This window comes from Lissotriton vulgaris, chromosome 7, assembly GCF_964263255.1.
Source record: "Lissotriton vulgaris chromosome 7, aLisVul1.2, whole genome shotgun sequence".
Classification (NCBI taxonomy): domain Eukaryota; kingdom Metazoa; phylum Chordata; class Amphibia; order Caudata; family Salamandridae; genus Lissotriton; species Lissotriton vulgaris.
The window spans coordinates 790138721-790151450 of record NC_141695.1 but is presented as its reverse complement, the minus strand read 5'-3'; the positions used below and the strand labels follow the sequence as shown (position 1 = coordinate 790151450).

At 50.2% G+C, this 12730-nt stretch overlaps 1 protein-coding gene across 1 annotated transcript in view; it reads left to right on the top strand.

Moving 5' to 3' along the window:
* Positions 1-12730, top strand: part of RNF213 (ring finger protein 213) — a 2876335-nt gene that overhangs the window by 2447881 nt on the left and 415724 nt on the right. The window lies entirely within an intron of this gene.

Genomic DNA, 12730 nt, shown 5'->3' with positions numbered 1-12730 from the left:
GGGATTTGCAGTCAGATAACTGTACTTCGACATGCCCCTCTAACAACCAATCCTTGTGTCTGCTCCACTCAAATCGTTGGTACTCTTTATAGCTTCTCCTATAATTATTTTCTTTGCGAAGAGGGGGGTAGGGTTCCTCTAGCACAGCTTCTCAGGCCATCTTTTCGAACCACTAACTGTCCTTCTGTGGCACAAGCACATGGAAAGCCGGCAAAATATTGCCTTATATTTTACTTACAAACCTGATTTGTGTGAGGCCCAGTGGTCTTGCAGCTCCAGTCATTGCCTGTAGTCTGACAGCCTCTTGGAGATTTGAAAATGTAATTCCTCTGTTTTGTTTGCCCTGACTAATTTCAACTTGCAGCTTTAAAAATATTTTCTGAAAAAAAAATTGCGATCTTGCAAAGACTGTTAACATTACCATTCAAAATATTAGTTTTTTCGTCTCTAAGCCTCTCTTTCTCACTCGCTCTTCCCTCTCGCGTTAGGTTTGGTCCTCATATTGTATACAATCAGGCCTGGTTTGTATGTAACCTATGCATTACTAAAAAAAAACATACCCCACACGATATTACATTGCCCAAGCATAAATAATAACCTAGGTACATTAGTCTGTTGTTTCTAACTAAAGAAGGATATGACACCTGTGACCATATCACCAAAACTTCCAGTGTCACAAGGGATGCGTGTTCCCTAGTTCTACTCTCTAGCAGTTCTACTCTCTAGCGGCACTTTGATATTACTGAAGGGTCTGCATATGAGTGTGTAGCCCCTTTTGTAATGCAGATAATGCTGATATATATATATATATATATATATATATATATATATATATATATATATATATATATATATATATCCTTAGCCCACATATTTATCAGCACAATCTTAAGAGGGCTAGCGTTTGTTTGCAATGGGCCATGGCCCCATTCAAATGATGGAGAAAGGACTTTGTCTCTGTGGGCACAGAGGCAAAGAGGCATACAGATAGTGCACTGAGAATAGCTGGAGCTAAGTCAATTTGCCCCCCACTCCGATGGTGCCTTTGAAATTGTGTAAAAGGGGTCCCGCATCCACTTCCCAACATCTCCCTCCAGCTGGATGCATTCACTCACTGCTCCAGCCTTTCGGGGTTCTCAGTGCATGTTATATGGTGCTGTGAAAGACGATGCGGCTGCTGTAAGCAACTGCTCGGCTTTCACTAATGTGCTGCCCTGTGAGATGGCTCATTATCTGTAATTGTGTGCTCTGTCCATGCCCGGCACACACAGTTTTTATTTAAAAAAAAATTATATTAATTTTACTTTGTCCTGGAAAATCACACATTACAAGTTATAAATTTGGAAGACACATTAGTACATGATGGCAACGGATTGAAATGACAACATTGGCACAGCATGAACACCTGGGAGGCTATATTGTACAACAGGCGATTACCCAGACAAACCAAACCTAGTGCATATAGCATTACTGCATCATATCTGCATACGGGCACATTTAGGTTCGCATGGTCTGGGGTGGGAGCCTACTGTCCGGTCTCTGTAGATACGTTATCAGGGGAGCCCATATATCATGTGGTCTACTAGTTGGGGGCTTAAGATTCCAGTATTCCGTCAACTGAGGTTGACAGTGTGCGTCGTCAGCCAGCCTTGCCGTAGGTGTTGGCCCTGGTTTCCGACCCCAGTGGATCGCTACCCGGTGCTGAGCAAGTATTAACAGTATGGCAATCAACCGTCTGTTGGCGTCTGTTAATTCTTTGACATAGCCCAATAGGCAGAGCACAGGGTCCGGAGCTAGGGTTATCAAGGTGATATCCCGGCACACATAGTTAAAGGTTTCCATTATGCAAAGAGAAACAGTGTTCACTTTACATAATTCGAGCCCTGCTAGTTACCTATAGCACAATTAAGGTTATACACATTACTACTGACTTGTTGTCAGCTTACCCACAACATTTTCCAAGTAATTGCACATAGGGTACATAGAACTATTTCTGATGGCTACTTCTAACTGTAGGTACCATACCTTGAAAATATCTGCAGGTGCCAAACTAGATCCGGAGAATTTCAACAGCAATGCTCCTATGCCCAAGCAGGTGGCATTGTTCAGCACCACATAGACTCCATAACACCCCAAAAGTGACAGACCAGAGTCGTGTGTACGCTCAACCCTTATGTTAGTTGCTTCTTATGCGCTCCTATTTTCTTTTTTTGTCTTTCTACGCCTTCCAACATGTATCCGGAGCTTTGCTCCCAACATTTGTTGATTTTCCAAACTATTAGACAGTGTTTCAAGGATCGATGTCCTCTCCAAAAATTACAGGTTTCGAATTGTGCGGAGGCAGCAGGAAGGAGATAATAGTCATGGACTCGCAGGAGGTGCACCCCTGGTGCCTGAGCTCTGGTCATGGCTCTAAGTTGTGCTGCAAATGTGCTCTTGATCCTGCGCTGCACTCGAACAAACCCTCCAAACCATCACGGAATACTCAGGAGCTATCACACTTCACTCGTCGGTGGGGCCCATAGCACCGCAAGTCACTCATCCACGCAATTCACACTGCTCCCAAGATCAGTGAAACCTAGAGGACGAGCTGCTGGAAAGCGTAGTACCCTAATTAATCTACAATTTTAAAATCTATACATTACATACATGTGCACTCTATGGGCATCACCCTGGTATTTTACATTTTTTTTAAAAACAACATTAAGGCACCCCACTATTTTGGTCGATGGACCAGCTAGTAGACGTTAGTTGATGGAAATCAAGACCAGCTTAATTCACCATTTTATTTAGCTTTATTTTTCTTATTAACTCAAATAGTTTGTCATGACTTTAAGTTTAAAGTTCTAACCTTTATTCATTAATGTATTAAAACATTTCTTATTAGTTATTCAAGAAGAAGAAAAATAAATTCAATAATTTTACATTTATTAGTAAAACCATTTAGAAAGAAGAAATGTAAAAGTCATATTACCAATTTTCCTTGTCATGAGGAAAAGAACAGGAATAAAGGAGACAGGTTCCCAAAATCAGCCTCTCTATCTTCCTCGATGTCTACCTCCTATCAGGAGTCCGCATTCAATTCTATACCCCGTCAAAAGTTAAAGTCAGGAAAATGTCAAAGTCTTTTGCACCCAAAAATCATTCAGTCCGACAGCATGTCGTGGTGCGAAAATAAATTCAGGAACAGCCCTTTTCCTCTCTTCCATACTGCTTCTTTTATACCCTTTTTCAGTAACTATCTAACAAAAATGTGAAACTTTAGGGTCCATACTCATTTCTCATTGGTCCATTTGAGGGGTGGAGAAGATCACCTCATCTCCTTATTGTCCAAAATTTAGGAAAGTCACTTCCATATTACTCATGTGGTCATAATTGTTCATTTTCAATACACATCATCCTGTCATAATGTCGATACTTCACTCAATTTTCCCAGGCTCACAACTTGAGTGTCTCCTTTGGCACCATTCCACTTTTCCGGGCCACGCTGACCTTGACATCAGTAGCCCAGGCACAGGCCGCTCATACATCTCTCGAGCACAGTTGCACATGCGTAGAGTCATACTCTCTCGGACTCGCAAAACCTCCATTTTATGCTAGGCTGCACGGGCCTTAATGGGAACTAATACAGAAACAAACACAACAAACGTTAGATTTTGAAGTAAAGCCCTTCTGTTTACCTCCCACCATTCTAAGTTTTACCCTGCTAATGGTTACCTTTTAAAAAGCAACGTAAATGCACTGTTTACTAACCAATGTTGTTCGTTTTGCCATGCTAATACTTATAATAAGCATACATGCATAGCTGTGCTCATTTAAAAGCATTATTGAACTATGTTAGTATGATGATTTCACCGGTTTAATGTATTACAGCTTGCAACATGAGCAAATTAGTATCCCACATGTACTTTTCTGTGTGTGCTTTTTCTTTATGGTGATTAGACTTCTTTTTTTTTTTATATTTCTTTTTATTAATAGAACAAAAATACAGACATATCAGGTACAATACAGTCAGTCACAGTAGCAAGATGGGCAATTTCAAATATCAGGATACCTAGAAGAGGGCACAGACGCTAGCAATCAATTAAAATTATATCACACAATACAGTGCACGACCGAATCTAAGCGCTACAGCCCATCAGGACCCGCCCACTCAGTAAGTCAGGATATTTGAGCATGCAATGCCCCCGTATATACAAGTCTAATCAGAATAGACATATGAAACTACAAGACGGATTACGTTGGTCCCGGCGCTATTAACCAGTACGATATGCAGCAGTTTCAATGGTAGATACCCCCCAAGTGTCACAGTCCACAGTCCCCGCCCACTGACAAATCAGGATAATAAAGCTTGTATTGCACCCATATACTCAAAATGACCAGGATAAGTTACAAACATCGAAAAATAATCAGGAAAAACGAATATTCGACCATACTAAGAACTAAAAATAAACCGCCCAAGCGCGTATTACCCCGAAAGACAAGAAATACGATCAGGATAGATGACAAAAATATATACGCCACTGCCCAAAATAAACTACACTAAACATAAACCCCAATCCCCCCACCCTGCACCCCTGCATTAGCTTACGCCCGTCCCAAACTAGCAGCGTGCCTGTCGCCCCAAAACAAAACTAACTATTCTAAAAGAAGAAAATGGAGGAGGGCCTTGGTATGGGCCCCCGGTCCCTCGCCTCCCCCCACAGTTCGGCTTCCCCTCGTCAAACAAATCTAATCCTCAAACATTATAATACACAGACAAAGGGAAATTGTAATTCGCCTGCCTCTCCTCTCGCATAATACACATAAAAGGATGAGATCCCATACCACCACCGAGTCACAAAGTACAAGAGGTATCGTGTGCAGCTCAGCCTTGGCCTGACCGATCAGGAGCATTAACACTTCCCTTCCCATCCATAGCAATGTCAGGATAGTTCAAGTACGGTACTGGTATGTTACGGCCCACTAGAGACAGCAAAGCATGTCCGACCCCATGCTCTTCACAGTTCCACTGTACCGACAGGAAGTCCAGATGTTCCAGTTGAAGGATTGAAGCAGGCTCCGGGAGCAAAGAGAGAGTCACATTCACACACCCAAAGCCAGTGAATCCGCTGTCCGTGGACTGGCACACCTCTTGTTCCACAGAATTCCCGGCGTCTGTTAGTGAATCCATAGCGAACTCAAGGACCTCCGTGCCGCCCAGCAAATCAACGGGGTCCGCACTTTGTAATCTACTCCCGGGCGTGATATTCTCTAGTATGCCATCCAGGGCTTGCATTTTCATGCTCACGGAGGAGTGAAGTCCCACAATAGCCGCCAGTACAGCACTCAGCGTTGGTCTCGTATCACCACACTCAGTATGCACAATCCTCTTCACCGCCACAGCCCCCTCAGACAGGATATTTGGCTCCGAAACACTCACTGGGGCATCCGAAGTCACTGTGGTGAAGCGGGATAGGGTAACACTCGAGGCACCTGAGGACGCCATGTCATGCATTGCATCCATTCACATGAAGCCGCTTCCAAAGGCAAGATCTTCCAACCATCCCTATTTAGTTACCGAACTCAGGAATGACCTGGACACTACAGGCTAGCTCCGGTAAACCTCGTTCTGTTCGGGCGAAGTTCCCATCAGCCTCCCTACCTTCCAATGATGGAATTGATGGGGAAAAGCACTGCTGTTATGTATTAGAGGTCTACCATTGGAATCGGCAACTCTCAGCTCACTTCCGAACCGACCGGGACTTCTCGATCTCTCATGGCCGATGTAGTTCAACTCGCCCCCGGCCTTTCAACTACTCAAGGCCCCGGTTCCAACTCCGGTACAGGCCGCAAACTTTACGTCGATCTTTCTCCGTCATCAGAGCTGGTAAATCACTCGGGATCACACGGTCGGGCATCCCTTCGTCTCATCTATGTGAGGACACGGCATAGGCGCAGGATATGTGACAGGATCTTGTGGGAGGAGAAGGAGGTCGACGGAGCCGGGAGCCTAGGCGGCCATCTTGGTCGCCGGCTTGGCTCCTTCCCCCTATGGTGATTATATTTAACACTCCACTCGATTAATACATGTTATAGTTATGGTAAATTAACTTTAAAAGGGATACACACAAACTTTTGTCACTCCCTTGCTCCATCAATTTCATGCATTCAATGTCAGACCTGCACCCAGTGATCTGGGCATCCTAATCAGGCAATCTACACCGGTGAGACTTATTCAGCAGGCTTCTACTAACAAGGTCAATCTTAATCCCTTCTCAAGGAATCCTAAAGTTAGAAAATCCAAAAGGATTTTATAAAAATGTTTTCTTCCCCGAGCTTGAACCTTAGGTTCATAAATGTAGTGTGTTAATTGGGCAGGTACATGCATGTTCTATAGGACATGGCCAGTGAGATTCTGCCACCTGTACCGGAGGAGGTCAGAGCTTTTCAGGCTCAGATGATACATGATGTGTAAGGTGCAGTAACATATGTAATCCGTGTTGGCCTAGAAAATGCTGATTGTATTGAAAGGGCTATTAGCATCAAGGTTGTACTTTGAAGGCATTTATGGATGAAGTCAGTCACATTTTCTAGCAACCTCGAAGCATCCTTTATGGATATGCTCTTTGATGAGTCCAGATTCTTCAAGGGCAAAGCGGGCTTGGAGGTTCAAAACAAGGCTTGGAGGATGTGGTGCTGTTGGGGTGCGGCCCCTCGGGGGTCCCTCTTTCGGACCACGCTGCAAACTCCCGCTGGAGTCCCTGTGGTGTCGCGGGAGGTCGCCGGGGCTCGGGTCACATCCTCGAGCCCCGCTCGGCCCTCTGGGTCCACGGCTGAGCTGACGCTGCCTCAGCGCCGGCACCTGCTGGTCTGGACGGCGCCACCGGGGTCAGTGGACCCTCATGTCCCGCTCTGGGTCGAGGCTGGGCGGGGACCCCTCGTCCCCCTCCGGGCCCCTCTCATCCCTCCCCGCAGGAGGCTGCCTCATCATTGGGCGAGCGGAGGGCTTCGTGTCACTCCCCCGGTCCTTCTTGTTCCTGCACGCAGGCGGCTGCCTCGGCGGAGGTCGAGTCGGGGCGTCGTTCCTGGTGCTGCCCCTTGGCCACGTCGGCTCCGGCTCCACTCCGGTCCCTGGCGCGGTGTGACTTGGAGGAGCCCTATCCGGCGTCTCCTTCGGTGCCGGATGGTGTTGACGTCCTGCCTCAGGCGGCGGACTCTACGGCTCCACACAGAGGTTGTTCCCAGGATTCGTCTTTAGGCGCTCCCTCTTCTCCCGGAGGTTGGGTGCCTAGTGATGTCATCCTCCCCGGAGACAGGCCGCCATGTGGTGTCTTTTTCACCGGCTTCATCAAAGGGCAGCTCCCCGCCATTTCCGATGCCAAGGTGTTCGCGGGAGGAGTGGCAGGTCCCCCATTCTTCGGTTCCTTCTGATTTCCAGGTCTGGCCTTTGCTCGCCCCGCTTGGCATCGGGGACGTCCGCCTTAGTTTACAGCCGTCGCCCACGGAGGAGCTGCTTTCTCCACCAAGGGGCCCTACGGAGGCGGGTGCGGCCTTCGATCACCCAGTGTCCACGGCTGTGGGCATTCTTCGCATGGGTCACCCGGTTGCTCATTTCCCTGTCACTATCTCTTGGAGGTTCTCCACCAGGGCTCTGGAGGGAGGGAGCTATTGTTTTCCTTTGAGGGTTCGCTCCTTTGCTCCCTGATGGGGGCATGGAGGCTCCCCGCCTCAGGGGATCCGGTGCCTCAACACCTTCTGCACCGGCACCTTCCGGCGCCGCGTGACCCAGGGTGTCTTTCCCTCCACTTCTCTGCCTCAAGTCCACTTTTGCGGAGTGCTTTTCCTTCCCTGCCTCCACTGTTGACTCCGCCGTCCCGGAGGCCCGCTGCCTGGACTCTTGGGTCGCAACATGTTTGCCTCGACCAGCGCTGCCCTGCGGGCCCTTAACACCTTATGTGTGTTGGCTAGGGCCATCCTCTTGTTTGTGGGACTATGGCTTAGTCTTTGGGATCCGCAGCTTCCCAAGAGACTTTTCAGGTGGACTTACGGCATCATGCGTTGGATGGCCGGGAGCTAGTGGCGTTTATTCTCCGCTCCGCTCTGGACATCTTGGATGTGCTGGACTGGGCCATGGCTTCCTCAGTCGCCCTCCGTCGCCATGCTTGGCTTCGGGACGGCGTCTTCCCTGTAAATATTCAGGAGCGGCTGATTGATCTTCTGTTCGATGGCAGCCTGTTATTTCATGCTCCGGCGGTCTCTGCCATCCAAAGGTTCCTGGCAGGGCTCCGTCCTCCTCCTCCTCCGCCTTCTCCTCCTCCTCCTCCTCCTCCTCCTTCCCCTCCTCAGTGACTGCTGTGTTGAGCTGGTTCTGGACCTTCATTTGGGCTGGTTGCCCTTGCTGTGGAGTGTGTTTTATGGCCATTCGAGTCCTCCTTGCTGGGAATTTGGCGTTGTTGGCTGCTGGACGGCCACTTTGTTGACTGTGTGTTTTTGCTGGAGTTGTCTGCACAGACTTGGCCCTGAGATTAGGCCTTCTGTTTTCTCTTGGGCTCCTTGACAAGCCTTCCGCAGGGTTTTTTTCCCCTGTGGCTCTTTCGTTTTTTCCTTTGCTGCGGAAGTTCTTCCAAAGAGGGTTCCTATGTCTTGGGACTTAACGTACCCTATGTTGGGTAGTGGTAGCTGTTAAATAGCTTTCGCCTTAGGGTGCCTGTCTCCATGGCGTTTATGTATGTTGCTATTGCTTCTTGCGGTCGTGTACCCGGCCCCTCGTAGTGGTGCGTCCGGGCATTTCCTCACCTTCCTGCTCCTGTCCTGAGGGCGGGGATGATTGTGTTCTCCCTTGTCAGGAGTCGCCTGCCCGGTCTTCCTGGGCCCTAGGCTGTTCTTTTTGCTTTTGGCGGCTTATGACTGTTGGTGCCACTCTGGCTGGCCTGTAGCCTTCCATCTGGGGTGGGCTCGCCTTCTTTTCCCTCGTTTCCTGGGACCCTCTAGGCTTCTTCTTCTTCTTCTTCTTCTCCTTCCTCTTCCAGTCCTGGCATTGGATTTAAGCTCTGTTGCCTTGTAGGATAGTGGTGTGCTTCTGTCTCTCTGGCTTTGCCCTTGTTCCTCTGTTGTGAGTGTACGGGTCTCTTCAGTCTTCTTTCTTCTTCCTCCATCCCTCTTGGGGTCGGTGGTGTTCTGCTTGTGGGGGTTCCTCTTGCTTGGAAGGGACAAGGTTACTTACCTGGTCCGCAGGTCTGGTCCCCTGTGGGACACTCTGTCCTGTCCAGGCTGGTGGGTCCTTTCACAGACCCTGCTTCCCCGTGGGTATTGCTAGGGTATCTATTCTACATGAAGGAATCTGCAGCTAGTGGTCTCTATCAGATGTACGAGTTACTTACCTTTGGTAATGATGTATCTGGTAGAGACCATTCTAGCCGCAGATTCCTTCACGGCCGCCCTTCCTTCCCGTTCTGCGAGGACCCTTGGGTTGGTCTTCGGCGCTCGACTCAAGGTGGGGGGCTGTGTCTCCTGTGAGTGCATTCTTTTGCTCTTGATGGGTTGCTCTGTCTTCTTGCTGTTCCTTCCTCCTTTTCGGTTAATTGGTGGATGGGTTTACGGTGCTCCTGTGCTGGCTGCTCCAGGCTTGGGGGGGGGGGGGGGGGGGGGGGGGGGGCCTTCAATATCTGCCCTTCTCTCCCTTCCTCTTGCTGCGAGGGGTCCTGGCCTCTCTGCTAACCTCTGAGTTGGGGTCATCTGGCCATGCCTTGCTTTTGTTCTTTGGGGGGTGGTTGCCCTCTGTGCTGGGGTGGCTTGGCTTGGAGGTTTGTTGTTCCTGTCTGTCTTGGGACTGGCTCCCCTTTCCTGATCTGGATGGGGGTTGTAGGCCTGCTACATGTGTCAAGACTTTTTACGTACGTTCCTTGTTTCCGGGGGAGGGGGGAAGGCTGTGTACATATTGGCAGGGTGGCTGCTCAGGGCTCTGCTCTGTTCTTTCTTCTGCCCCTGCCTTTGCATACTGCAGTGTTGCACTGCACACCTGTTGTCCAGGTTGAAATTCAACCATGGCAACTTTTTGGTCATACTGGTGGTTCTGCAGCTCCTTGCTGGCCTCAAGATTCTTGGATGCCTTGTCCATATACTCAGCCATTCTGGACCTTAGGCCAAGCACATAGTCAACAATGTCTTGTTTGGGTTCTAGGAGAGGCCTCTCCCAACATTCTTTCACAAGACAAAGTGGTCCCCTTACAGGATGACCAAACAGAAGCTCAAAAGGTGAAAACCCCACTCCTTTCTGAGGCACTTCCCTATAAGCGAAAAACAGGCATGGCAACAGGACATCCCATCTCCTTTTGAGTTTTTCAGGGAGTCCCATGATCATACCTTTCAATGTCTTGTTGAACCTTTCAACAAGACCATTGGTTTGTGGGTGGTATGGGGTAGTAAACTTGGACTGCACACCACATTCCTTCCACATGTGTTTCAGGTAAGCAGACATGAAGTTGGAACCTCTCTCTGAAACCACCTCCTTAGAAAACCCTACCCTGGTGAAGACACCCAGGAGGACCTTGGCTACTGCAGGAGCTGTAGTAACCCTAAGGGGAATTGCTTCAGGGTACCTAGTAGCATGATCCACTACTACTAGAATGAATTTGTTCTCTGGGGCTGTGGGAGGTTCAAGTGGACCCACAATGTCCACACCTACCCTTTCAAGCCTATCAGGGGGGACTTTGGTTTGCCACCTGTCTTGCCACTGGCCTATCTGAAAGAAACAGGTTAGTGTTAGATTCCTTACCTTAGAATATCCCCAGGTGTCAGACTGGATCTGTAAAGTTTTGCGTAGCAGTACCCCTGCGCGTCTGTAGGCTTCGTCTGCAGCTCCGCGTCCGTTGTTGGCACCGGGATGACGTCACCGGAGTACTTAGACGCCGCCCTCGCGCGCTGACGTCTGTTCTTCTTTTTCCGCGCCAGCAAGCGCAGATCCGGAAAAGGCAGTACTTCTTAGTCACTTTTTTACTAACTTTTTCGATCCTTTTTGGGTCCTTTTTCGAGTTGTTAGACTCTCGGTGCCGGTAAGGATGCCCGGGTTCAAGCCCTGTGCTGACTGTAACCGACTGATGTTGGTTACCGACCCCCACCGCTGGTGCCTGTATTGCCTTGGGGCCGACCATGACGTCAAGTCGTGCCCCGACTTCCAGGCCTTGACGTCGAAGGCTAGGCGGGAGCGGTCCCGTAAGCGCCTCGAGCTCCGGAAGTCGGCCCGCACCATTTACGGTCCAGGTCGAGGAGGAGGTCGAAGGACCGGTCGCGGGGCCACAGTCATCGCAGCTCGGCGAGATCGGGCTCCAAGTCCTCAGATAAGAGGCACAAGAAGTCGGAGAGACAACATCGCTCTTCCGACTCCCCCCGATGCTCGCACGATGCGGCCGGGGGTTCGGGCGACACCGCCCACGCGGCTCCGCCAGAGCCGCAGGCACCGCTGCTAGCTCCATACTCGCCGGTCCCTGGGCCTAACGCGACGCCAGAATAGATTGATGCCTTCCTCATGACCATGAGGGCGCTCTCTCCTCCGCCAGGTCCCGCTGTGGCGCCTTCGGCCCTGGCGCCGTCCGATGCTTCGGCCCCGGCGCCTTTGACGACTTCGGTCCTTATGCCGCAGGGCCCCAGGGTCTGTTTCCGGGTCGCCGCTGGTCGACCTTACGACCCCTGCGCCGGCGCCGACCCCCAGGGTGTCGCCCCGATGTCGTCCCCGGTCCCTCACTCGGTCCGGATCCGGCGGTGGACCGGCGCCGCATTAGACGCCGAGAGAAGAGTAATTCTTCTATGATCCGGCCCCATCCTTTGCACCTGACTATCAGGAGATGGGAGACGAGGAGGATTGGGCGGGGTCTGAGGACCTTCTGGCACGAGAGTGCCAGTCGTATCAGGACTGGGCGGTGGATCTAGGGAGGCCAGTGGTTTGGACACTACGCCCAACACTGGCTTTTTCTCCCCTCCTACCTTGGCTATGGAGGATGGGGCTGCTTACAGCATGGTGCTGACGAGGGCGGTCAAGGCCTTGGGTCTTGAGCTCCCCTTCGTGGCCGTAAGGACAATCCTCCTCACCAAGGTCTTTAAATCGCAGGCAAGCTCTTTGGAGCCTCTACTGCCATTTGATGAGGCCCTTATTGACGTTCAGGCCCGCTAGAGGTCCCCCTGTAGATTGGAACATGGCCAGGCCCCACCGCCTGGCCCCGGGCGACCCTAGATTCCTGTCCACCCACCCCACACCCGAGAGCCTGGTTATCCAGGCCTCTAACTCCCAGACTGCATTCCTGACTGCTCCACCTGATCGAGAATCCAAAAGGTATGAGCAGTTCGGTAAGAAGCTGTACTCCTCACTTAGTTTGAGGTTGCGGTCGGTCAAAACCGCTTGCCTTTTGGGCCGTTATACCCACTCTCTGAGTTTGAGGTTTGGGCGGTCAACACCGCTTGCCTTTTGGGCCGTTATACACACTCTCTGTGGGACACGGTCGCGGAAGTGCTACCAGCTTGCCCGGAGAAGGCCTGGGTCAAACTCGCTTAAGCCCTTGCGGAAGGACGGGTTGCAGCACAGTACTCTATCCGATGTGGGCTGGATACCACAGACTCGCTGGGCAGGCCGATTGGGCAGGCCCCCAAATTCTTTTATAGGTTTCACTTTATTTTTACCACCATTATTCTTGCATTAACGAAATCCCCAAAATAATTCATTAGTTGCTGTGAACCCACCAGGGTATTTGCAGCGAAA